Here is a 27604-nt window from a genome sequence, read left to right as displayed (position 1 = left end):
CACACACACACACACACACACATACACATCCTGCAGGGCAGAGGGCAGCTGTGTGCTCTGGAGGGGCTCCAGGAAGGTGAAACAGAGCACATTTCCCAGGAAGTAGGCCATCAGGTAGGAAGGAGGTGCCAAGGAGACAAGTAAGTGATGAGTGACGCCCATGACAAAGACAGAGTGTCTTAGAACGTCAGAGCTGGGAGGGATCTGAGAACTCTGATGTCCACAGAAGAGGAAGGGACTTATCCAAGGTCACTCCAAGGTCACTTCCAGCGCTGGAATCCAGGCTTAACCTTGGGTCTCCTGGCTGTAGATCCTTGACCTGTACCTGCCCCACAACTGATTCCTTCCTTGCTGGGGAGATGGGCCATCTAAAAGGTGCATGTTCAGGAACCACTGTGTCACCTGGATGGCGTCAAGCTCTCATGGTCCACCTGATAGCCAGAAAACTTCCTCAAACCCCATCCCACATATTCCTGAGGATTTTCAGGGTCTTCCATTTTCCTAGCCATGTCTGGTTTCCAATTCTGCTCTCCTGACTTCTAATATCATTTCTCACAGTGGCTGTCTTCACTCAGTCTTGACTGCTCCTTGCCCCCGTGTGGTCACTCCACGTGCCCATCAGGTGGAGCTAGATTCTGCTGCAATTACAAACAGCCTCCGAATCTCAGTGGCATAAACAACAAAGATTGCTTTCTCTCTCACATTGTGTGTCCATTGTGTGTTCTGCTCCACAACATTCTCACTCAGAGACAGGGACTCAGTCTGATGGGGCTCCACCATCAGGAAATTCACCAGTCCCATGGCAGGGGAAGGATCATGACAAATCATGCCTGACAGCTCTGCTCATGTTTCACTGGACAAAGTGAGTCACATGACCACACCCGGACTTCAGGGGCCTGGGCTGTACAGTCCTGCCTTGTACCAGGAGGAGAACCAGAGTATCCAGGAAAGCCCTAATGACACCCAACTGGCTCCTCCTTCAGTCCCCAAGCCCCTGACACCAGCCAAGTATGGACCAGACTTTCTGAATGGTTTAGATACAGTCAACGGGTTTTCCAGTACTGAAACAGAAAACAGCTTAAATGTGAATAGAAGACATACCTGCCCTCCTGTCACTCAGCCTTTTCTGCTACAGGGATTTCTTACTGACCTCCTCTCCTCACACTGGCCTCTCTCCACACGCTCCCAACTGCCATTTTGTTGGTGGTGGGGGTGTTCATAATCCCTCTATCTGCCAAGACCCTCGTCCCCGTCCAGTGATGTGCTGGAGCTGGCTCATACCAACTTGCAAGTCACTTGTGAAATTTTCAAGAATCTTGCAAGCTTGTTATTCACCCTTCGGTAGCTTAAAATGGGCCAAGGTAGGAATGTTTACACCATGGAAATCGGCCGGTGCTACCAGTCAGAGTTTTTATTTGAGAGAGCTGGTGGTTAATCATTTAACAATATACGATTCTCTATACCTTTTTTCAGGACCAGCTAAATACTTTGCTGGGCCCAGTGCAAAATGAAAGTGCAGTGCTCTTAAGAATTTCAGGGCAGCAACAGCGAAGTTTTAAACCAGGTATTAGGCCCTTCTAAGCGGGCTGTTCACAGGTCACACTTCGAGGACATCGGCCCTGTCTCTACTCCCTCTATATTCTCCAGCCCTGGAGCCTCCACCCATAGCCATCTCTTCCTAGAGGTAATGGGAGATGACACATAAACAAAAGTCTGCACAAAATTTATTAAGCAAAACTATCCAGCTTTGCTCAGTCTCTTCTCTCCCACCTAACAGGCCTCTTGGACCTCATCTTTTGTAACCAGAAAGCTCCAAGGACCATCTAAAACAAAGGGAGCGCCCTCCACTGAGAAGAATCCTCCCCTCCTCTAGAATCTTCAGTTTGGCACAATTTCATTGTTTTAATAGCTATTTTTCTCCCATTTATGATTGGAAGTAAGTTGGGACCGCTCAAGCAACCCTAGAAGGCAGGGTACGAGTTTAGAGATGGTTGTGGTATTTTCCTGGCTTGGAAGCACTCAGAATCCTGGAAGCCTGACTCTGCAAGAAACTGCAGAGATCTTAATTCAGGGTTTAAGGTAAAACTGTAGCTGAGGAATCAGGTTTGCAAACCAACTTTGTCATGGAGAGGGCTGCCTTGACCCCTCCCCAGTCAACCCCTCTGCAGGGCCCAATCTGTGCCTTGAGTCCTGTTTCCCATGTTCCTCCTGCCATCCCCACCCCTGCTGCCCTGCACTCAACACCCTGTCGTACTCTGCATCTTTGTTCACACCATCCCCTCTGCTCCAATTCCTTCCATTCTATAACACACCTGCTGGGCTCCTTTTTGTGTGTGTGAGAAAGATCAGCCTTCAACAAATATCCACGCCAATCCTCCTCTTGATGCTGAGGAAGACTGGCCCTGGGCTAACATCTGTGCCCATTTTCCTCCACTTTTATATAGGATGCCACCACAGCATAGCCTGACGAGCGGTGCATGGGTGCAGGCCCGGGATGAGAACCCCAGGCCGCCAGCAGCAGAGCGTGTGCACTTGACCACTATACCACAAGGCCAGCCCAATTGGGTTCCTTTTTTGTCCTGCTAAACCTCTGGGTAGCGCTTGTGGCTTCCATGGTGAGACCCTCCCACTGCAGGAGGTGTGCATCTCTGGTCTGGCCTCACCTTGTTGGAGTATAAGTTACCTCTGTGGGTATCTGACCCGCTTCTTAGGCTGGAAGCTCCTCCAGGGAAGGGATCTGACTTATCCACCTCTGGCTGTGTCTCACCCGTGCCCAGCATGGTGCCCACCACAGAGACTCCATCAGGACATGCTGACAGGATTGGCACAAAGGGAGACAGAGATGGGCATCTCTTAGGCTTGGAACAGGTCAGAGGGAATCAAGAATGAAGGAGAGAGAACTGAGTTGTGTGGCAGCTGTTTAAAAAGAAAGAAGTACAGAGATCTTTAGCAAAACCTTGACTGCTAACAAAAGAGAGAAAACCATGGACTAATTCCTCCGTCAATGACTGCACTGACTAAATGAATTCTGGATTAAAGACACTGTCTCTAGAGAGGGGAGTGGGGTGGGGCAGGAGCCAACGAGCAGTGCACCTAAGGGGTGTGGCAAACGAGGGTTCGACTGTGATGGGCCAAGAAGGCCAGACTGTGGGGTGGCAAGTGGGCAGGGCTCAGCCGAGATGCCAGGCATTGGGCCAGGTTGGGCAGCCAGAGCTAGACTGTAGCCGGAGAGTTGAGGTATAAGCCAAAGTCCCAACTCTCCATGGCCATCGTTGACAAAGGTCAACCGAGCAGGCTTGGATGTTAGCCAAGCCAACCCAGATCCAAAGCAAATGCATCCCCAGAAGGCACCTGCAGGATAAGGGAAAGGCAGCCTCTGCGAGGTCAGTGGGGCTGGCGCTCCTGCCTCCAACCTGACACTGGCTCGTAGCAGGGGTGGGCCGTGTCCCAAGGCTTCTGCAGGGTCCCCAGGCTCACAGATTTCCAGAGCTTTGCCCACCCGGCCCGATCCTTAAATTAGGCTCCCAGACTGCCAGTGCTGCTTTTGCAGGGAGCAGAGAGCCTGACCTGACTGCATCTGGTTTTTGCTCTGGTCCCTGGGGAGTAGGTGTCCTGTAGATGTCTCTGAGAAGAGCGCCATCAGTTTAACATACAGACTACATTTACACACACACACACACACACACACCCTGCTATCCTAAAGAGAAAAGAATACCGCGTGCAAATCCCAGAACTGGCCAAGAGAGCAGACTGGGATGGGGGTGCTGACATGAGGGCAGTGCGAGTGCTGACTGGGCATCCACGAGTCTCTGAGCTCTCCACAAGCGTGTGTGTGTGAGTCCCTTAGCTCTTTAGAGTTCAGATCCAAGAACAGCCATTATTTCATGTGCCAAGGTTCTCAGGGAATTGAAAAAAACAGAAAAGCCTGCATCAGCCCTGAATATTTCTCCATTAGATATTTTCAGCAGCTCTTCAAGCACAGGCCGGGGTAGTTTTAGCAACCCGAAAGTGGAGATTGGGTAACTGTCCCATTTTGCTCTCAAAGTGCTCCCCATAGGCTCAATGGTCAGATCCCATTCATCCTGCAGTTCAGCAAGTGGTCTTGAGGGGACAAAGCCACATGCCCTGAAAAGGGAGGCGAGTTGGCTCTGTGGCATGTTTGTGATTTCCTGAGCTACTATCTTTGGACGTCTGCCACACAGCTCAGGGTTGTCTCTGCGCCCACTCAGCACCTTCCACCCCCTGCTCTTATTGTACTCAGTGAGACCCCAGGGTGGGGGTTTGCCCTCAGTGCACAAACTGCTGGGAGAGGGCACAGTCCCCTGTGACAGCTCCCCAAGGAGGACAACACCAAGGGCCTCCAACAGCCAAAGTGCTGGGTCATCACAGAGAGATGGAGCAGAGAACACACGTGGAGAAAGGGACCAGGGAGGGGCATCTGATGTGGCAGAGAAAGACAGAGACCACTGCAGGAAGAGGGGGACAGGCTTCTAGGCTGGGGCTGCCCTGACTCCCAGGGGTTTCACTCTTTCTCTCTGAGCCTGTTTGCGTGTCCACAAATGGGGTGTATGACAGAGTCCCTTTGGCTTCCATTCTGTCATTCAGCTCAAATCCCAGACACATTGGGGAGGTTCCCAGGTCTCCAGGGTGGTAGGAGCTGAGGGTGTTGAGCAGGGGCAGAGGAGGAACAGTTGGGAGGGGAGGGGGCTGCAGGAAGTAGCAAAAGTCTCTCTGGCATCCTTACAGCTCATCCTAGGAGAGGAGACTCGGGCTGTGTTCTGGAGCTGGCTGGCCGGGGAGCATGGGCGGGGAAAAGGGTGCTGGGAGGGGAGCCACAGCAATGTGGCTGGAGGGTGCTCAGAGACCCATTACCCAGCCTGGTGCTAAGCTGCCAGTGAGGAGGCATGTTCCCCACGGCTCTTTAGGTGGTGACAGGGCAGGTGCTTGGGAGAATCTGGGTGTTTTTGCTTTTCTAAGTTTTCCCCCAAAAGGGGGTGGTGGAGAGCTAGCATTTACTAAGCACCTTCTCTGCACCAAGCCCTCAAATTTTCCCATTACATACAGGGGTGACCTCATTTCACCTTCATATTTTACGGGAAAGACCTGAGGTTCAGAGATGTTAGGCATCTTGCTGGAGGTCACACAGCTGAGAAGCAGCATAAGGCGGAGTTGAGCCTGCTCTGCGTGGGTCTCAAGCCCTAGCTCTTTTCACATCATCAGTGGCATTTCCTCTGAATTCTCCAGAGCCCTGAGTTCCTCTAAGATCCCTTAGGGTCACCTCAGCAGGTGTGCACTGAGGGTGCCAGGAGGGCTTGGCAACAAGAGCAGCTGCCATCCTCTGCCAGCATCTGGGGCTTGTGACCCATGTTTACAAAAGTCTGTGTTTGGTTTAGTGGTCTGCTGTCACCATCTTGAAATTTTGTCATTTTTTAAAGAAGGGGTCCTGCATATTTCTCTGCACTGGGCCTCACAAGTTACATAGTCCATCCCGCTGATGGGGTTTTCACATAAGGTGTCACTTGAGAAAGGTGTTTGCTGCTAGAGTCCCACCGGTGGTGGCAGGCCCCGCCCTCTCCCTGGTCCCCTCAGCTCTTCTGGACTTGGGGGCAAGGGCCCCTTGGAGGGGCAGGAACTCCGTGGCCAGAGCTTACCCTGTGCCTCCTCTGTCAGTGAGGCCATCGTGTGTTTGCACCAGATCTCTACCAAGGGCTGAAGGCCTGCATCTCCAGCTGGCCCACTGGGGCCTGGATGAGCAGGCAGCCCTGGCAGAGGTCCCCAGGCCTCCTGCTCCAGCCTCCACCTGAGAAGTCCCTCTCCAGGGCCCACTCCTCCAGGCTGGCGGCACTTCCATCCTCCCCGAGTGTAACAGCGGCCCCTTAAAAACACAGAATCCCTCGGAGGGAGCAGAAGAGGAAAGACAAGTTGGCAAAAGCTGTTTTTCTAGGAGGAAGAGATATATTTTTAGTTTCTTATCTACATTTCCCTTTTAAAAATAATATATATGAACCCATTTGAGAAAATCTGACAATCTAGAGAAGCAGAAAATGTTAAAAGCTGTATCAACCATAGTTCTGTTTCTCAAAGATAACCACTGTAAACACTTTGTTGTGTTTTGTTCAGATTTTTTCTATGCACAGATCTTGGGATTTTTCCCCATTTTATTTACATAATGTCACACATATGAATATTGAATTTGAATCGTAATGTGTTTTTTTTTTTTTTACTTAAGATTGTAGCACAATTGTTTTCTCATGCTGAAAATATGCTTTTTGATGGCTGTATGATGCCCCAGTACCTGTGAGCATGCCATCATCCATGCAGCTATCTCCCATCATTGGCTCTTAAAGTTGTTGCAAATTTTTGTTACTAGAAACACTCATCTCTGCATCTGAAATGTTCATATGAGAGAGCGTCTCCTTGGGACAGGTTTCCAAAAGTAGAATGACTGAAACAAAAGGTAGAAGCACGGTCAAGGCTCCCACTCCGTCCACCCTGCATCACTGCTCTCCGAGCGGGGTGAACCGCCCTGACGGCCCCGAGGGCTGCACAGCAGGACCCCTGCATTGCGCCTCTCCCACACTGAGTGTGACATTTTGTTGTTCACTTTCCCTAAGTCAGAGAGCCCCACTTTTCCCCAAGGTCACAATGGGAAGCGGCCCTAGAAAGACGAGGTCTGCACTTCCTGTAGTTACGTGGTTGAAGGTGCCGTCCCTTGGGTAGTGGAATGCCCTGTGTAAGCTCCCACTTAGAGTTTATCGCAAAGGAGGCATGTTTCTCTTTTTCAATGGAGTTTATAAGCAGAGGTTTCAGTGGACCCATCCCTGCCAATCAAGTACTGAAGGGCAGGTTTGGGGAGATTGGCTGGGCTTTCGGGGGCTGGAAGGCAGGGGACTGTGTTTCTGAGAGGTTGGGACAGAGCAGGCCAGCAGCAGACCCAAGTTGCTGAACCTTGGGAGGCATGGAAGGACAGGGACACGTGGATAAGTGGACAGGCAGCTGAGGGGACGAGACTCGGGAGGGCATGTCATGTGGGGGAAGCACTGGAATGGGGGACTCAGGAGACCTGGTTCCAAGCCAGCTACTGATTCACCTTATGACCTCAGATGGGTCACTTCTGTCACCGGCGGGGCACTCTGGGAGGGAGGCCTCATGGGGGGGAAAGGGCCAAGGGGGATATGGAGCTGCAATTCACTTACCACAGAGGCCTCAGCCAACTCCCCCAAAGCTCCAGAGCTGGGTGGCCCTTCAGACCCTTCAGGCGGCGAGGCACACCACAGCACCCACAACAGCCCTCTCCGACCTTCCAATACACAGGAGTCAGACTAGTCGGGGCCCCATCTCTATAAAGATCTGTGACTCTGTTGTCCTGATGCCTGGGGCCACCTATCTGGCCCTGGATAGGGCAGTGGTGCCAGAGTCATCCCCAAAGGCAAGGGTGTCTCTGGGTGGGAGGTCTGAGCCTGGCCATGACCACCGTGGGTGGGGCTGGGTGACCAAGGGCTTGTGGGGCATCCCACCGAGCAGACCTGTTGGCCATCCTGCTGCCCATGGTCAATTTCTATCAGGAGTTGGTCTCCAGCCACCAGTACAGCCTGCAGATCCTGGCCCACTGCAAGCAGAACAGTGACTTTGACAAGCTGCTGAAGCACTATGAGGCCAAACTGACTGCAAGGAGATAGTTCTGGAGACATTCCTCACTGACCCCATGCTCCAGCTGGCACCTAGCCCTGTCCTTGAGGGCGCATGGCTGGGGAGCCTGCTGGGGGGCCATGGCAGTGATGGCCCCAGCTGGGAGGAAGCCACAACTGGGGGCACCAGGGGTCCATGGCCAGGAGGCCCCAGGCACTAACAGACCCCAGGTCTGGGCTGCCTGGAGAATGGAGTTGGAGCCAGCCCCTGACCCAGTGGACCGCAGGCCTGTCCAGCTTCACAGAGCAGGCAGTGTGGGAAGGTGAGGGGGAGCTCCTGGTCCTGAGCCCACCTCCAGGCCCTTCTGCTTGCCGGCTTAGAGCCTCAAGCTCTGGGCTCTTGGCCCAGACAAGACCCTGGAAGAGCCTCCACGTTAGAGTCTGAGATCAGAAGTGCTGTGGGTGTCCGTCCTCAGCCCTGCTCATGGGAGTGCTGGGAGCTGCGAGTACCATTCTCCGTCCACTTGGTGTCTCTCTCTCCCTCTCTCCATTGTTGCTATATCTCTGACTTGTTTCATCACTGTCTCTCTCCTTGCCTTTGTCTCCCTGTCCCTCTGTCCTTTCCCATCCTTGCCTCTGTCCCTGTCCCCCTGCCTCTCCCTGCTGCAGATTCCCAGGCACATTCTGACACTGCACGAGATCCTGGCCCACTTTTCACGAGCACATCGAGCCAACAGCTTGGAGAACGCCAGGGCTAAACTGGGGGTGCTGTCTGGGTGAACTCAGCTCCCAGGTGCCCCCCCCGGTGGACAGGCCAGGGCTGAGGATGCTCCCCAGCGGGAGTTTGCTGAGCCCCAGATGGTAAAATGTCATGTTCAGGTTAGGATCCCAAGGGGTGCGTGTTGGGGGACCCCCAGCCTGTCCCACCTGGAAGCAGGGACACGGAGCAATCTGAGGAGTTCACAGCTCAAGCCCAGGGGGCACTTGGTGGGATTGTGTGGGTGGTGTGCTGTCCCTGGCACAGGTGGGGTTCGAGGAAGGGCCATGAGCACTCACGTGGGCCCGCCTGCCAGGGTGGGGATCCGCCAAGGGACTCACAGGCACTCTGCCAACTTCCTCTGTTCTCCAGTGCCAGTGTGTCACAACCTGTGGTATAGGAGCCCCAGAGGGGGTCCCGGGTGATGGGCCTTCAAGTGCCAAAGGCTGCAGTCAACAGCAGGCAGTGTCATGGGTGGACAAGCCCATGACTTGTCCAGTGTCAGAGGCCCCAGCCCTCTGGTCAAGGCCCCTCTGCTGCCCCTCTTTCAGTCCCCGAAGCCCAAGGGGAAACTTCCTTTGCCTGGGCAGAAGCAGAGGGATCAGGGAGGAGGCGCCTACAACAGCACAGGCAGCAGTTGACGGTGGCCTACACCAGGTGGTGGTATGAAGGTGAGCAGGAGGTTCAGATTCTGGGTGTGTTTTGAAGATGGAAACAACAGGATTTTCTGATGCATTAGATGTGGGGAGAGAGAAGATGGGAGTCAAGAGTGATTCGAGAGTTTTTGGTTGAGCAAGCAGAAGGTTGGAGTTGCTGCTAACCAAGATGGGGAAAGGTGCAGGAGGGGCAGGTGTGGAGGGGAAGTCTTTCTTGCTTCATTGGAGCTTTACTGGGGGCGTGTTGAACTTGAGATGGACAACAGTGGTGGAGAGGACAAGAAGGGAGGAGGGCGTTTGGGTCTGGAGTGTAAGGGAGTGAGCCGTTCAGGAGCCATCAGGTCAGAGGTGGTATTTAAAGTCACATGAGTGGTGCGATCACCAGGGGAGTGAGTTTAGGCAGGAACGAGTTGCATACCAAGAGCTGAGCCCTGGGGTCTGCACCTTATGGAGGCCAAGAGATGATGAGCAGCCTCATACGCAGTGATGGGCTGCCAGAAGCTGCAAGGGAGTGTGGTTCTGCAGCATGTGGGGTACAGTCCCCAGCCCTGCCAACCACTCAGTTCCCTAAATGTCTTCCCGTGTCCAGCAAAAGGCAGCCAGTAGGGCCATGTCTCCCAGCCTGGCAGTGGGAGGACCAGCCTGGACTAGGGCAGAGCACAGGCCCCGGAGTGGAGGTTCATTCAGGGAGCAGATGTAATCAGAGCGTGATTGCAGACTAACAGAAACCATTGTGGGGTGGGGACCCCAGTCCTCTCATACCCCAAGGAGCCAAATCCCGCACACTTCCCCAAGGAGAAGACTTGGGGCTCCAGCGAGGCTCCTCATCCCTGTGGGATGCCCTGTCCCGGTGCGGGCAGTTGCGAGGAAGGCACATGGGTGCCAAGGCATTTATCCTAAGATTCTGATCCCCTTTCCCAAAGCCTACTCATCCTTTGTTCCACCTGATCACCTGCATCTGGCCTGAACACAACCTTAATGGCACAGAAGTGAGTTTTCCCATCGCCCTGACAGCAGCCCTTTCATGCTCCTCTCTCCCCTTGGGGGACTGAGGAAAGCTCCCAGCCAGGCAGGAAGCCATCAGATAACCAACCCTCTCTGGCTGTGCTCAGAAACACTCCTCGCCTGGGGCTGGGTCTCTCCTACCTCTGGCCTTTGTCCCGCTTTTTCTCCTGAATCTCATCTGTTGGGCTCACTGTAACCCAGGTCGTCACTTCCAGTTCCCCCGGGAGCCTGTGGCCTTGGGAACTCCTCCCCAGCTGCCTGGATGGTGTGGCTCTCAGCACAAACTCCATTTGGTGCTGGCAGGAGTCCTGAGCAGCTGCAGCTGGCACTTGTCTAACAGTGAATCTAGTGTTGCTACTGTGGGATCACCCCCTTGTTTGTAGCAAATACAGCCCTCCTCAGCAAAATCCCCACCGTCGTCAAAAGAAATGGTTCTGCTTACTTTTGCTCACCTCCAAATATGAATCCCCATCCAGGGAACTAGCATATCCTTGAAAGGTGCCTCCCTGTGCCCCGTCCCTTCCAGAAGAGGGCTAGGGCCTGGGCTGCTGAGAAGAGCATTGCTGGGAGAGACAGACTGAGGCTCCTAAGGAAGAGACCCCATCTCCATGCCCCAGTCTGATAACCAGAAAACAACGGATAATAATAGTTTTATAATAACACCTTTGCAACCAGTGATACTAGCAACAGCGATCACGGCCCTTTACTCAAGCGCCTGCCATGTGCTGGGCCTGAGGTCAGCAAGTGAAATGCGTTCTCTTCCATCCTCACTCCGACCTTCTACAGGTGAGCAAACTGAGGGTCGGAGGGGCCCAGTAATTTGCTCATCACGCTGAGTTCATTAATTAGAGATCCAGCTCGACCAGTGTCATCTCTCATTTCTGGGAGGGTTAAACTGGACAGTGTCTACTACTACACACATTAACCAGCCCTCTTGGTGATCTGGTCGTGGTTGTAGAATTTGAGACATCAGCAGACAAATAAGAGGTTTTGTGCTTTTCTTGGAGTAGGTGGGGTGATTTCTCCAGAAGCTCCTCCCCACATGATTACTAACCTCCTAAGACTCCTGAAAACCCACCAAGGCTCTTAGCAAAGTTGGTAACTCACAGGCTTCTTTTCCCACCACTGCTATTTTTTTTTTTTTTGGTAAGGAAGATCAGCCCTCGGCTAACATCCATGGTAATCCTCCTTTTTTTCTTTTGCTGAGGAAGACCGGCTCTGAGCTATCATCTATTGCCAATCCTCCTCCTTTTTTTCCCCAAAGCCCCAGTAGATAGTTGTGTGTCATAGTTGCACATCCTTCTAGTTGCTGTATGTGGGACGCGTCCCCAGCATGGCTGGAGAAGCGGTGCGTTGGTGAGCACCGGGGATCCGAACCCGGGCCACCGGTAGCGGAGCTTGCACACTTAACCGCTAAGCCACGGGGCCGGCCCCACCGCCAATGCTATTTTTAAAAAGCAGTTAAATGGCGCCACCTCCTGGAGGAGGGGTGTTGCGGCAGTCAGAACAGGACAAATAAGAGAGTTGTCCTTCTTTCTAGATTAAGGGGCAAGGTGTGTCTTGCTCCCCCCAAGATGTGCTGGAGCCTAGTGGAGTCAGTCTTTCCGTGAGCCAGCTGGATTGCCAGGTGCTCCAAAACTAAGTCATTCCAGGGCCCGAACATTAAGGAAGCAACTGTATAAAGTGCATTGGGGGAGGGATGGAGACATTAAGTGCAAAGGCCCTGAGGAAGGATGGGTGGGTGGAGTTCTATGGATGGAGATAAGCCCAGTAGTGGTGTGGAGATCAGAGTAATGAAGAAAGGTTGTTTCCAGTACTCCTGTCCTCCCAGTTTTGCCATCTCTGTTCCACGTGGTTCAGACTTTTAAATCAGACCTGCTTTCTAGCTATTAATCTCCATTTACATTTCCAACACCTGTCTCCTTGGGCTATCAAAAGGATGATGGGAGATCATGCCCCTAGAGTGCCCGGCAGAGCGGGCATTCAATATGCATGCTCTCTCCCCCTTTGTGAACACAGGATCCACCTGAGAATCCTAGGCTTTCTTCCTAGGTCTGGCCAGAGGCCTGGCATTACCTTCTCGCTGAGAGGTGGGGGCAGCCTGTCTCTGACATTTTCTCTCTCCACAGGATAATGCACAATGAAGTAAATGAAACAGAGAGCATCCAGGAAAACACAGCCATGGGGGGCATGATTGTCGAAGGCTGTGAGACCCTCCTGGACACCAGCCAGACTTTTGTGAGATGGGGCATGGCACCCTGCCTCCTCCCACCCTCATGGTAGGCCCCAGCAGTGGTGGCACTTGGGGACACCACAAGTTGGTTTGGCTACCATGTGCCAAAATCTGCCAGCATGATTGCAGAGTATTCCAGGGCTGCTGGAGGAATGTGACAGCTGTATGTGGATGTCAGTATCTGCACACATGGATGCAGATATTACTGGTTTTCACAGTGCCCTTCTCTCCAGATGTACACATGATTCTTCCCAGATGCCCTTGATGTGTCTGTGGATGTCATAGTAAACACTGACATGTCGTTTTGGGGAGAGAGGAGTGGAGGATGGGGACAGATACTGATTGGCCTGGTGAATCACAAGCATGTTCAGCATCCGAGGGGAAGTCATGTGGGTCAGTGCCTCTGTCCCTTTCTCATCATCCTTGGCCCATTGCGGGAGGCTGTGATCACAACGGTTCTCAGGGGTAGGAGGTTGCCTTCACCCTCAGCCTCCACTCTCCTTGGGAGCGGTGTTTGGGAGGCACAGCCTTGTGAGGGGGCAGCTAGAGGCTGTGACTGAGGGGACTGACTTCCAACTCGGAGACGTTAGAGCCGCAAGGAGTTTGCAAGTCACCTCTTCAGATTCCACTTGCTGTGGGACCCTCAGCTTCTGCTTGCATGCCCCCGAGGTGGCCTCCACCTCAGATGGGCCTCCTGAGTTCCTTCTATCCAGCCCTGGGACTCTCTGAGCAGATGAAAGGCTCGCCAGCACGTCCTGCGGCCTGCGCAGTTGCCTTTGGCCCCTGCTGCCCTTAGCAAGGGTATTGTCGACTTGGAGTTTTGCCCCGAGCCCCTCTGTGTGGCCCCCTGTGCCTTTTTCCTAGGCCCACCCTGTGATCTGCTGAGCCCAGAGCCAGCCTCCCTGTGTCCTGGCTCCCCTTGAGCTGCAATGGGCCCAAGCTGGAAGAGGCCCAAAGAATGACCTCTCCTGGGGTGGGCAGTGTCACCACAGTCCAGGAATCTGCTCCATTGCCCTGAGCCTAAGCATTTCCTCCGCTCCTGAGGGGCTGGGCTGGACATGAAGTCCAGACAAGGGGGCCCAGCAAGGTGCCAGGCAGTGATGGAAGTGGGCAGGAGGCAGGGTGGTGGCCTAGGGCAGGTCTGGGGAGATAGAACGTCAGGGAGGGCTTCCCAAGGAAGCATCACTGGAGTCGAGTCTTGAAGGGTAAGGTGAGCTCACAGGGTGGATGGCGTGAAGGAAGGCCCTTCCAGGCCAAGGAGCAGCACTCAGGAGCCACAGGTAACTTGCCCTGGAGCTAGAGTGGGAGCAGAGAGGGGAGGCGATGGTAAGGAAGGAGAAGTGATCCCAGTGGTATAGCCTCCATTAATGGCTCATTTGTTGAATGATTCAAGTCCTACGTGATAGGAGTTCAGACAAGACTAATCCAGTCTGTTTCTATCTCTTCTGTGTTTCTCCCAGTACAAACAGTAAGTAGAGGAATCTACATATATAAATAATATATGTATATTTTTTGAATAATACAAATCACTAGACTGAATAATATATTGAGTTAAATAATATAAATATATATTTAATGAATATATAATGAATATGTATAAGTATGTTTATATATATCTGAATTAAATAATATAAATATATATATGATTTAAAGGAATATTCAGACATAATAACAGTAATTTACAGAATTGATAAAAGACTCCTACTCTAGATTCAGGCAGCTGAATACATCTCAAGCACAACTAAAAAAAAAAAAAAAAAATCTAGAGCCAGATCCATCCAAGGAAACCAAAGAACACTAAATACAAAAGAAGATATTCAAAGCTCCACAGAGGAACAGAACACTTACAGAGACTTACATTTAGACCTATGATACATTTCTTAACAATGGAAGGCAAAAGAGAGTTGGAATAAATCTTCCAGGTACAGAGAGAAAAGAACTTGCAGTGTATATCCAATCAAACCATACCTCAAGAACTAGGGTGACTTAAAGATATTTTTATGCAAACATTTACTAAGGGTATTACCACCAACAAATGCTCATTAAGGATCTTCTAAAGAATATACTTTAAGGGGGCCAGCCACCTGGTGTAGTGGTTTAAGTTCAGCACGCTCCATTTCCAAGGCCTGGGTTCATGGGTTTGGATCCCAAGAGTGGATCTACAACACTCATCAGCCATGCCATGGTGGTGACCCACATACAAAATAGAGGAAGACTGGCACAGATGTTAGCCCAGGGCTAATCTTCCTCAAGGAAAAAAACTTAAAAAGTGAAAAAGAATATACTTTAAGAAGAAAGAAACTGATAGAAGAACTGCTAAGAGGTAAAAATGGATCGTGAGGATAAAAAAGGGTAACATCTGAATAAATCATTGAAAGCATGACTTTACCAAACAATAATAATATTGACAATGTATAACAGATGGAGTTAAAAACTAATGACAAGGGAACTTCTGTTTTAGAGGAGACTAGGACAGGAAAGCACACTTGCTGCAAAACTGGACACAGGCAGATAAATTATAAATATATTTTTAGAGCATCAGACAACTTCAGAATCAACCAACTAAAATTCCAGAAAGAAGAAAAAGTCTTTTATGTGAGCAAGGATATTTATCTTTCTTTCCCCTGGAGGCGTTTTCTGATTCTAGCTGGTTGCCGAGGATCTGGCTTGCTCAGTCAGAGCCTCGGCTAGGGAAAAGAGAAACTAGGCAAACTAGTAGCGATTCTGCAGGACTGGTGTGGCAGAGGAAACTTGAGGGCTTGCAAACACACAACTGCTCTTTCTCACAGCACATGTGCTAAGTTTTGGTTCCGCACAGGAATCTGAGGAAGTAGGCCAAAATCTTCCACAAAACAAAGTGAAACGTCCAGAAGTGGTGGAAGTGGCCTAAGTCCAACATACTGCTAGTCTGACCTTCAGGGAATGTGCCATATTGTGAAGCGACATAAGGTAGGAGGCTGGAGAGCTGCACTGAGATATCTGAAGGGAGTAGCTGAATTTTCTGTGGGCTCCCAAACCTGAAGAGATAGAGATCTACCAGACTTAGAACCAGACCCCTGTGCGGGGGAGAGGAGCACAGCAAATAGGAACGGGGAAAGCAGAAGCGCTGGGTTTACTAAAAGTGACACCCAGCCCCAACTCTGATCAACGTCTGATTGGACTCAGGTGCTCCAAGCTCACTCTGTTTCTCATCGAAGGACAATAAGGTCATGTGGAGCCTCTCGAGTTACGTTACACAGACCTTCCAAAGACACTGGTGAGAGGATGGAGAAGGCAAGCCACAGACTGGGAGAAGAGCTTTGCAAATCACATATCTGACAGGACAATAAATAACTCTCAAAACTCGGCAATAAGAAAATCCAAGTTTAAAATGGGCACAGATTTGGACACTTCACTAAAGAAGATAAACAGATGGCAAATAAACACATGAAAAGATGCTCAATGTCATTAATCGTGAGAAAAATGCACATAAAAACCACATTGACATACCGCTACGTACCTATTGGAATGACTAGAATTAAAGAGGATGACCATAAGAAGTGTTAATGAGGATGGAAAGTAACTGGAACACTCCTACATTGCTGGTGGGAACACAAAGTGGTTGGAAAACAGTCCATTATTTATTTATTTATTTATTTATATTTTTGTGAGGAAGATCAACCCTGAGCTAACATCCATGCCAATCCTCCTACTTTTTTTCTTCCCCAAAGCCCCAGTAGATAGTTGTATGTCATAGTTGCACATCTTTATAGTTGCTGTATGTGGGACGTGGCCTCAGCATGGCCAGAGAAGCGGTGCATCGGTGCAGTAGCAGAGCGGACGCACTTAACCGCTAAGCCATGGGGCCGGCCCCTGGACAACAGTTTTAAAGTGGAGTTTGTTATGCTGCTGTAACAAACTAGCACAAATTTCATGGCTTAAAACTACTCAGAAGGTGTGTTTTGTTGATGTCTGTGTGTGTTTAGAGAATTCAAGTCACTGTGGGCTCTGAGTGGTCTGTATGTGTGTCTGAGTTTGTGTGTATGTTCTGAGTATCAGTGTGCATTATCAGGTGTAGTTTACAGTCTGAATGCTGATGGTCATTTGCAAATAGTGTGTGTGTGGGTTTGTTGTCAGCATTTCCATGTGTTCAGATGATGTCTGTCATTGTAGGAATGTGTGGAATAAATATGTTGTTACAGACTAGCATGGGCACCAACACTGTTTGCCTGTTACTAGTTCAACACTCAACACCCCTGAAGAAACATTGAGTCCAGACATTCACAGGCCCCATCAGGCCCACAGAGATCCTACTCAGCTGTTTTCTTCCCATCACAGAAATATGAACAGGTAGCCAAGGACCACTTGATATTTGAAGAATTCCTCTAGCATGAAAAATGGAGCAAGAAACACATACACTGAAGTGAGGGACTAATGGAGCAGCAAGGAAATCCAGAGATCATAGTGAAACTTCAATTGCATATCTAGTAACATCTTCAAAACAATTAGACATGGGCCGGTCCCATGGCCTAGTGGTTAAGTTCAGAGAACTCCACTTCAGCAGCCCACGCTCCGTTCCTGGGAGTAGACCTACACCACTCATCAGTGGCCAGGCTGTAGTGGCAACTCACATGCAAAATAGAGGTAGACTGGCACATATGTTAGCTCAGGGTGAATCCTCAGCAAAGAAAAAAAGAAAAGATTAAACATCCGTTAAGTGTATATGTATGTATTGATGTTACCGCACAATATTGGGGTTCTCTTTCCCAATGCACATTAAAAAAGCCAATTATTCTGGCATCAACTTTTGGGAAAAGAATTGTAGCTTTATTTTGTGAGATTTATCTACAAGGAGACAGGGCTCATGTGTCTGTCTCAGATCTGTCTCCCCGATGCAAGGCTTGGGGCACAATTTATGGGATGAAGGGCAGGGTGGTCTGACATGTGGAGGTAGATGATTGGAAGTAAGGAGAAATGAGGTAATTGATGATCTTCACAAGCAAAGTCAAGCTTTGTGGCTCTTCATCTGATGTGTGTTCAGAAATTGGCAGTGTTATGATGATCTGAGGATGGAGCTTTTAGCTCCTTGATATAAAAAATGGCATTTATTGAGCATTTGCGCAGGCCTAGTTGATGGGTTGGTGGTCTCAACTGGCCTTAACTGGACTAGGGGTCTCAGTTCCTGAAAGAAAACTCTTAACTACTCTGTTGATAAGAAGGAGTCAGTTGAACTGGTCCTGGAGGGCCCATGGTTATGTTGGTATATGCATATATATGCATATGCATGAGATTATCTGTATGTGTGTTAAATATAGAGTATACACAAAGCCAGACTCTAGTTAAAGTGGTCAGGACAGATTTTAATCAGTAATATACCACTGCAATAGGGAAGAGGGAACAGGATGAACTGAACTCAATTTGATTTGTACAGAAGTGACTGGCCATTTGAAAGGGAGAATGAGGGAGCAGGCAGAGGGGTGAGCAGGGGCTCAGTCGAGTCAGGGAGGGGAAAGTTACAGTGTTGGTCAGTGCAGTGTGATCTGACCAGTTGTGTCTGCTGGTTGGAAATGATCAAAGTTTCACTTCTCTCCTCTCACAGAGTCTGGGACAGACACCCTGTCCTCAGCTCAAGGAATGGCTCTCAGGACCTTGAGAAATGCACTCCTGGGTTATTGGAGACACATATAGAACTGAAAAGGACAAAGGAAATATTCACAGTTGTAAGCACTTTTGGGTAAATGCTCTAAGAAAAGGATGTCAGGGGCCAATGATCGAGTGTTGGCCAGAACAAACAGTCAATTCTTTTGGCTGCCTTGAGCTTTCTCTGGCAGGCACTTTAAGGGGGCAGGGGTCATCCTAAGGATGTGGATTTGAGCTGTTAGAAACTGTGTCAGCGTTTAAGTCTTATAACGTGTGTGGGGGGGGTGAAATGATTTGTGCTGAGAGGCCATAGTTATAATTGGCCAAGATTGAGACCTAGTCAAGAAGAGGGCTCAATGGAGCCTGGCTTGAGTTTGGTCAAGTACAGGATCATATATAGAAATAAGATATGTACATTTTTTGAATAATATAAATCATTATATTGAACAATATGTTGAATTAAATAATATATATTTAATGAATATATATTGAATGTGTATAAATAAGTATGTGTATATATATTTGAATTAAATCATATAAATATATAGAAGAGAGTGACATCAGCATCACGGCAGAGTGAGCTTCCCCTATTGAACTCTCCTCAAGACACAAGAAAAAGGACATTCATATTCCAACAGAAGCTATTCACAAATAATATAAATATATATGATTTAAAGGAATATTCAGACATAATAACAGAAGATTCCAGGGCCAGCCCCATGGCTTAGCGGTCAGGTGCATGCGCTCTGCTGCTGATGGGCCAGGTTTGGATCCTGGGCACGCACCAATGCACCCCTTCTCTGGCCATGCTGAGGCAGCGTCCCACATACAGCAACTAGAAGGATGTGCAACTATGAAATACAACTATCTACTGGGGCTTTGGGGGAAACAAAAAAAGGAGGAGGATTGGCAATAGATGTTAGCTCAGAGTCAGTCTCCCTCAGCAAAAAGAGGAAGATTAACATGGATGTTAGCTCAGGGCTGATTTTCCTCACACACACACAAAAAGAAATTTCCAGAATTGATAAAAGACTTCTATTCTAGATTCAGGCAGCTGAACACATCTCAAGCACAATTAAAACAAAAAAATCTAGAGTCAGATCCATCCAGGGAAACCAAAGAACACCAAATACAAAAGAAGATATTCAAAGCCCCACAGAGGGACAGAACACTTACAGAGACTTACATTTAGACCTATGATACATTTCTTAACAATGGAAGGCAAGAGAGAGTTGGATTAAATCTTCAAGGTACAGAGAGAAAATAACTTTCAGTGTATACCCAATCAAACCATATCTCAAGTACTGGGGTGAATTAAAGATATTTTTATGCAAACATTTACTAAGAGTATTACCACCAACAAATGCTCATTAAGGAACTTCTAATGAATGTACTTTAAGGGGGCCAGCCACCCAGTGTAGAGGTTTAAGTTCAGCACCCTCTGCTTCCAAGGCCTGGGTTCCTGGGTTCAGAGCCTAGGCGTGGACCTACACCACACATCAGCCATGCCACGGTGGTGACACACATCAAAATAGAGGAAGATTGGCACAGATGTTAGCACAGAGCTAATATTACTCAAGGAAAAAAAATAAAAAGTAAAATGAATGTACTTTAACAAAAAATTGATAGAAGTGCTAAGATGTAAAAATGGATCATCAGGATAAAAAAAGGTAAACATCTGAATAAATCATTGAAAGCATGACTTTACCAAACAATAATAATATTGACAATGTATAACTGATGGAGTTAAAAACTAATGACAAGGGAACTTCTGTTTTAGAGTAGACTAAGACAGGAAAGCACACTTGCTGCAAAACTGGACACAGCCAGATAAATTATAGATATATTTTTAGAGCATCAGAGAGCTTCAGAACCAACCAACTAAAATTCCAGAAAGAAGAAAAACACTTTTATGTGAGCAAGGATTTTTATCTTTCTTTCTCCTGCAGGCGTTTTCTGATTCAGGGTGCTTGCTGAGGATCTGGCTTGCTCAGCCCGAGTCTCGGCTAGGGAAAAGAGAAACTAGCCAAACTTGTAGTGATTCTGCAGGACTGGCGTAGCAGAGGAAACCTGAGGGCTTTCAGACACACACAACTGCTCTTCCTCACAGCACCTGTGCTAAGTTTTGGTACAACACAGGAATCTGGGGAACTAGGCCAAAAGCTTCCACGAAGCAAAGTGAAACCTCCAGCAGTGGTGGAAGTGGCCGAAGCCAAACATACTATTAGTCTGACCTTCAGGGAATGTGCCATATTGTGAAGCGATGTAAGGTAGGAGGTTGGGGAACTGCGCTGAGATGTCTGAAGGGCATAGCTGAATTTTCTGTGGGCTCCCAAACCAGAGGAGACAGAGATCTACCAGACTTAGAACCAGAGGGAGAGGAGCACAGCAAACAGGAACAGGCGAAAGCGGAAGGGCTGGGTTTACTAAAAGTGAGACCCGGCCCCAACTCTAATCAATGTCTGATTGGACTCAGGTGCTCCAACTTCACTCTGTTTCCCAAGGAAGGAAGACAAGTTCATGTGGAGCCTCTCGAGTTACATTACACAGACCTTCCAAAGACACTGGTGAGAGGATGGAGAAGGCAAGCCACAGACTGGAAGAAGACTTTTGCCAATCACATATCTGACAGGACTATAAAGAACTCTCAAAACTCAGCAATAAGAAAATCCAAGTTTAAAATGGGCACAGATTTGGAGACTTCACTAAAGACGATACACAGATGGCAAATAAGCACATGAAAAGATGCTCAATGTCATTAATCATGAGAAAAATGCACATAAAAACCACATTGACATACTGCTACGTACCTATTAGAATGACTAGAATTAAAGAGGTTGACCATACCAAGTGTTAATGAGGATGGAAAGTAACTGGAACACTCCTACATTGCTGGTGGGAACACAAAGTGGTTCAGCCTCTTTGGAAAACAGTTTTAAAGTGGAGTTTGTTATGCTGCTGTAACCAATTAGCACAAATTTCATGGCTTAAAAACAACTCAGATTTATTGTTTTACAGTTCTGTAGGTTAACAGTCTGACACGGGTCTCCTTGGACTATAATCAAGGTGTTGGCAGAGCTGGGTTCTTTTTGGGGGACTCTAAAGGTTAATCCATTTCCTAGCCTTTTCAAGCTTCTAGAGACAACCACATTCCTTAGGCTGTGGCCCCCCTCCTCCACCCTCAAAACCAGAAACTCTGCATCTCTCTAGCCCTGCTTCCCTTGTTGCATCTTTTTCTACTCTGCTGCTTCTCTTTCCCTTTTAAGGGCCTTTGTGATGCACTCGGCCCACCTAGATAATCCAGGATAATCGCCCTATTTTGAAGTCAGTTGATTAGCAACCTTAATTCCATCTGCAAATTCAATTCACCTTTGGCAAGTAAACTAATATATTCCTATGTTCCAGGGATTAAGACACATTTGTGGGCCATGACTTTGCTACACAAACAGTTTTTAAAATAAAGTTAAACATACACATACCATGTGACCCAGCAATTCCACTTTTAAGTGCTTACCCAAGAGAAGAAGACTTATGTTCACACAAAAACTTGTTTGCAAAGATTTATAGCAGCTTTATTCATAGTCAAAAAAGACAAAACTGAAAATAACTCAAATGTCCTTCAACTGGTGGATGGATAAACTGTGGTACATTCATACAATGGATACTACATTCAGCAATAAAACAGAAGGAAGTGCTGATACAGGCAACAACATGGATGAACACTAAAATGAATGTATTGTGCTAAATGAAAGAATCCAGACTCAAAAGGCCAAATGCTGTAGAATTCCATTTATATGATATTCTAGAAAGGACAAACCGTAGGGAAAGATAGCAGATCGTTAGTCTCCAGGGGTTAAGGGTGGGGGAAGAGTTGACTACAAAAGAGCAGCTGAAGGGAGTTCTGGGTGCTGGAACTGTTCTGTATATTGAATGTGGTAGTGGCACAGCTCTCTGCATTTGTCAAGACAGTTGTAACAAGAGGAAAACAAATACATCATTGCTCACCCATCAGATTGGCAAACCTTTAAAAATCTGACAATGCCAATCTGACAATTCCCAGGGCAAGGATGACCCATACACTGTTGGTGGGAATGGAAATTGTTAAAACTTCAGAGGATGATTTGGCTGCAGCTCGTCAAGTTGCAGATGCACATCAGCCTTTGGCCCAGCAATCCACTCACAGGCAGGTGTCCATTCTAGGGAATCCATGTGTGCTCAGGGAGACACACATAAGGATAGTCATTAGACATGGTAGGAGAATGAATTAATTGTGGTTAGTAGTTATTTTAAAAAGAAAGGAAAAAATGCATATGGGAAAGAATCAACCCTGCTGGCTACATATATGATCTGAGAAGGCAACTCATTAGTTTGTCTCCTTAATAGTATGTATACAGCACAGAGAGCACTGTACTAAGAATCTGGAGACAAGCATCCGAGCATTTACTTCCAACTCTGTCACTAAGTAGCAGTCAGACTATGGATGACTTAACTCAAGAAACCTCACTTTCCATTTCCTGGAAAATGAAGAGTTTAGGCTCTACAACCACTAAAATTATTTCCATCTCCACGATTCTATGATTCAATAAGCCAACTATCAAAAATTATATTCCAAAGTACCTATGTTGAGAAACTGTTCTTCCCAGATACCCTGAAATCAGAAACTATCAGAGAAATAGGACTTCTTAATATGTTGATACATAAAATGGTCCAAATTTCTTGGTGTGTCTATGACCAGCTTGTTAATCAAGACCGTAACTCAGAAAGAGCATATAAGCAGCTAAACCCACCATATTGACTCGGGTCACCCTCAGGTAAAACTAATATATCTTCTCCTATTTTAACATTCCAAAACAAGTTCCCCATACTAATGAGTCCATCTTGTCAAGTTCAGGTCTGTCTAGCCAAAAGTCATTCATGTATATGATAAGATTTACTTGATTTTTTAACAAAGATAAAATGATGAATGGCTTTTTGTATTTTGCCTGTTTCATCTATAAAGCTCTTACATTACAATTTAATAGCTTCAGCCTGCTACAAAAATTTAAAGAGCCTTTTGAAACTTGTAATATGCCACATCCAACATGATCTAGTAAAAAAACCAGTAGTTCAGAATCCAAAAAGCTTAGTTAAAAATTTCAGTACCACCAATACTTACACTTCAAAGACACCAATAACAAGTCATTTGTTCCTACTGCAGAATTTAATAGGTTATTAACTTCTGTAATCATCCAAAAGCATAATTAGAATGTTATCATTAAAATGTATTTTTTTAATCAGAAATATTAAAACTAATGATTAAACTATTAAATTAAATAATTAACTAAATATTAAAACTAATGGCAACTAACGATCTGTTGTCTTTCTTTATGGTTTATCTTTTCTAGAATATCATATAAATGAAATCCTACCGTATTTGGCCTTTTGACCTTTCACCATGTCAGTCAAATCAAAATTTCAAAATTCTTGTTCTATGGGCTTTCCAAATCTAAATTCTTACGATTCTAAATGAGTACGGAGACAAAACACACACTACATACTACTTCTAAAAACCTCCTCCTTATCCGATTTTAATTTTAGCACCAACTGCCAAGAAAAACCTTTCCACTGAAACCTAAATTCCATACACATTATGTCAATCATCAATTGATCAGTCATCAATCTATCTTAACCAAAGGTGAGTTATTATTAGGAAGTTACATAATTTTCACCAAGGATTGTTTGAAGCTCCTTTCATTAAATGCAGTTTACAACAATTCACAGGCTTCAAAGTTCGCCTTGCAAATATAGAGTCAATTATCAGAAACCATTAATGGGATTAGGTTTTTCTATAAAGGTGGTCCCAAGGAAGTAGGAACGCTTATTTGTTTAAAGAACGCAGTGAGGAGCCCAATAGCCTGCGCGGAGTCAGGCAGAGGAGCGCTGACCACGGGCGTCTTCTGAAGGAAAGTGTTCACCCCGGGATGTCGCGACCTGGCCTAGACTGGGTCCTAGGGGAGCGCGAACTCAAGGGAGCACACAGAGGGCAGGCGACTCCCTGCCGCCCCCTGCACCTCTGCTGGGTGGGCAGGAGGCCCTGCCGAGGTGGGGCCCCGCCAATGCAAAGGGGCCCGCCGGCCAGGCGGCGCTCCTCTGCTCCTCCAAGGGACAGAGGTTTGGCTCCCCGGCCTGAGGCAGCCCGCCAGCAGCCCCGTCCCCATCCGCCGCCCCCGACACCGCTCTCCCGCCATCAGCGGCGGAGATCTCCTCGCGGAGCCCGCCGCCCACCGCCTACCGCCTACCTCGGCGCCGCCTCCTGCCCAGCGCTCCTCCACACTGCAGAAAGGAGAGCTCCACAGCGCTGAAAATCTTGGAGGAAGGATCCAGAAACTGCCAATCCCCACACACAAACCAGCGCAGCCGCCACCTCCGCACCAGGGATCCTGCCTCCGGTGCACGCGTCACGCAGCTCTCCAGCTCGCCGGCCCCTCTGCCGCTCTGAGCGCCGGTTCTGCGCATGCGCGGGCCTCTGAGGCTACAATGGGAACGGCTGGGGGGGGCACGGCCTGGGCATGGGCGCGTGGTGACCGAGGTGTCCATGAGAGGAGAGCAGGAGCTGGCTGGCGCTTTGCAGCCCTTGACTCTGCTCTCCCTGGATGACCGTCACCTCCTGGAGAAGATCTGCCTTCCCTTGAGGCGGCTCCTCCTGTCCTGAGAAGTGCGTCACATGATCTAACATTTGTTTAAAAAAGAATGATGACATTCTTAACACCTGAAGTGTGTCGTGTCCCCAGAAGAATTCTCTGCTTCCCCAGAAGACTAGACAGCGAGCAGCTGGGACCGAGTTCTGACCCAGGAAGGAAAGACGCTGAGTGCGAAGCCGTCTCCCTCCTCCAACTCCTCACCCTGATCTGTGGCCTTGATGGGGTGACAGCGCTGGGGACTTGTGCAGGTGACAGTGCTCAAGTGTTTGCCCACGGTATTACATTTCTTATGGTTTAGTGGTTAAAAGAGGAGGCAAGCTGTCAGTTTTTTAGACAATTTCACTTGCAGAAATGTCTTTGGACAAAGAAGTTTGTTTTCTTCTGATTTTTATAATCAATAACAATAATTAAAATACTTATTTTCTTAATCTCATTGGCACGCTAAAACAAACAAGTCACTTGGTTTTCACCAAATTGGCCACATTTTCATTAAAACTTTGGAAGTATTGCTGTTTGAGGTAAAGAAAGCATCTGGGAAGAACAATTACCCTTAGTTGCTATCTTCCCACATAAATGTACAAACACACAGCTATGAGCCGTTTTGACGGGCCTGGCAAATCCAGTTTGAGTTCTAGAATGGATCATCCAAAGTAAGGTTAAATTAGTAATTTTCTGAGGAGTTTGCAAGTAAATGATCATGTTGACTTCATCAAATAGGTCTGGTGATTTAAATGAAGTTCGAGTTTAATGATAATTTTCAAGAGACTGAGAAATATTAAGTACATGTACTTAAAAACGTGTAAATTAAAGTAAAGCCTGGCATTATCCTCTTTAAAACAGAGTCACAGTAGCACTATTGTCAAGGTATGACAAGGAATAGAAATGTTTTATAGAGTCAATTCTTCACTTCTAAAGGACCTAATGTGACATTCTAGAAATCTCCATAGTCTTTCAGTCATCTACATTTAAATTGCTCAATTTATATTTTAAAGACTAATGAATCTGAGGGCTAAATATTCAAGGTCATTGTTTAATTGTTTTTCATTGTTGCAAAGTACATGGGTATAAAGTGTGGCTGAAATCCATGGTCTTGGAGAAGAAAAATATACAGAACTTATTTATCACTCTCACAGTGTGTCCTGACTTAATCCTACAAATGTTCCAAGAATAAAGCCTCAGTGAATTCCATTCTGTTCTTAGATATGACATTTCATTCATAATGAATATTCTCAAGTTAGGCTCCAGCTAGTAATTATGTTCCTGATGCAAATAGGCAATAAAAAAGAATCCGTGTTTGATTAAATTGGGCTCAAGAGGACCACTTAGAACCAAAATTTGTTTTTTGCTTTGTTTTTCTTTATCGATGTCTTTCTTTCTCCTCAGTGGATTTGGCAGATAAATGACACAGAAAGCTGAGAGACTGGAGGGCAGGGTCTTAAAGAATATGGGGTTTCCTCATCTTCAAAATCTTTTTATCTTTCAAATTCTATGATTTTTGCTATTTATATAGGGATTCATTTTTTTCCATTATTTCTAATAGTGATCATAATAGTGAAACTAACAAAACTTAGCACCTGTGGAACATTTTTCATCGTAAAAATTTACGTTATTCTGACAACTTAATATTTTAAAAAGCCATTAACAGCTAATCTGATGCTCAGAGGATTTTTAGGGTAGTGAGACTGTTCTGTACATAATGGTGGCTACATGTCACTATATGTGTGTCAAAACCCATGGAACTGTACAACACAAAGAGTGACCCTCAAACTAGGCTCTGTAGTTCATAACAATGTATCAATATTGTTCATTCACTATAACAAATGTATCACACTAATGCAAGGTGTTAATAATAGGGGAGATGGGGCTTGGAGGAGAGGAGAGGGGCAGTGCGGTGGGTGTATGGAACGCTATGTACTCTCTGTTCAATTATCTGTAAATCTAAAACTGTACTTTTAAGAATCAAATTTTTTAAAGTTTTTTTGAAAGGCACTGAAAGGTAATTTAACAGTGTAAGGCATCTATTTTGTGCAGAAGGGCAAGGAAAGAAGAAGGTGAAATGATTTAAACAGTTCACCTTGTGAAAGTTTGAATTGTGGTGTGTTTCTGAAGCCTTAGACAAGGGCAGGACATAGACTTTGAGACAGGAATGAAATAAAGGAGAAGGAAGACATCAGCGTGATCAGACCTGATCAATTAATATTTAGGACAAATTACTATATTGGGTGGATTTGTTTTTATTTTCTTTGCTTTTTAGAAACCTTACACCTTTCTATGAAAGCCACACGTGCACAGTATCAACAGGTGTGTTTCCTATCGAGCGGCACCTGCTTCTCTCCCTCTGCATCTTCTATTCCTTTACCCCGCCTCTCACTACCTCTAACTGATGGTCGCTGTTTCTATCTCCCTTCCTCACTCTCCCTCTCTCCTTTTTTTTGTTTTTTTTCCTCTTTGTGCTTTCTCCTCTAACACATCAGACTAACCATAACCTTCCTGGTCATTGTTTAGTTCCACTGAAAGAAGTCAGTGGTTTCCATCAAGAAATGATAGATTAGTGTTCTAGGAAAATTTTCTCTATTTCAGCTACTTCTCCACCCTCAATCTGAAGCAGGAAAATTTCTTGAACGTTGAACCAAATTTTTATATTTTTTTCTTTTTTGAATCCAAATTTCAGAGCTCCTGGTTGTACTGGAAAAATTCCTGAAGAAGGCTGCCTGGAGTTGAGCCGATAGTTCTTCCTATAAAAAGAACCATAAAAAAGAATCCTTATTTTGTCCATGGGGCCTCAGGAGAAGCCCTCATGAGAGAGGAATCCTTGCTAACCCTATGTTGTACCTAGGACTGGCTTCTCCTAAGACAGTGGTTCTCGAACTCCAGTGTGCATTAGAACTGTGTGGAGGTCCCCTACAACACAGAATGCTGAGCCCATCCCAGAGTTTGTGATCCAGTAGGATGGCGGACCCGAGAATTTACGTCTCTGACCATTTCCTAGGTGATGCTCCTGAACCAGCTACACATTGAGAACCACC

General features: G+C 47.2%; 1 protein-coding gene across 1 annotated transcript in view; it reads right to left on the bottom strand.

Annotated features, from left to right (window-relative positions):
- LOC131411582 (ral-GDS-related protein-like) overlaps positions 1 to 24190 on the bottom strand; it is a 49720-nt gene extending 25530 nt beyond the window's left edge. The window contains exon 1 of the transcript XR_009221590.1: positions 24177 to 24190. The gene's annotated coding sequence lies outside the window, so the exon portion shown is untranslated. The remainder of the gene's footprint in view (positions 1 to 24176) is intronic.
- Between the last annotated feature and the right edge of the window lie 3414 nt (positions 24191 to 27604).

This window comes from Diceros bicornis, chromosome 11 (assembly GCF_020826845.1).
Source record: "Diceros bicornis minor isolate mBicDic1 chromosome 11, mDicBic1.mat.cur, whole genome shotgun sequence".
Lineage (NCBI taxonomy): Eukaryota > Metazoa > Chordata > Mammalia > Perissodactyla > Rhinocerotidae > Diceros > Diceros bicornis.
Note: the sequence above shows the minus strand (reverse complement) of the source record. Positions and strands in the feature narration are given on the sequence as shown.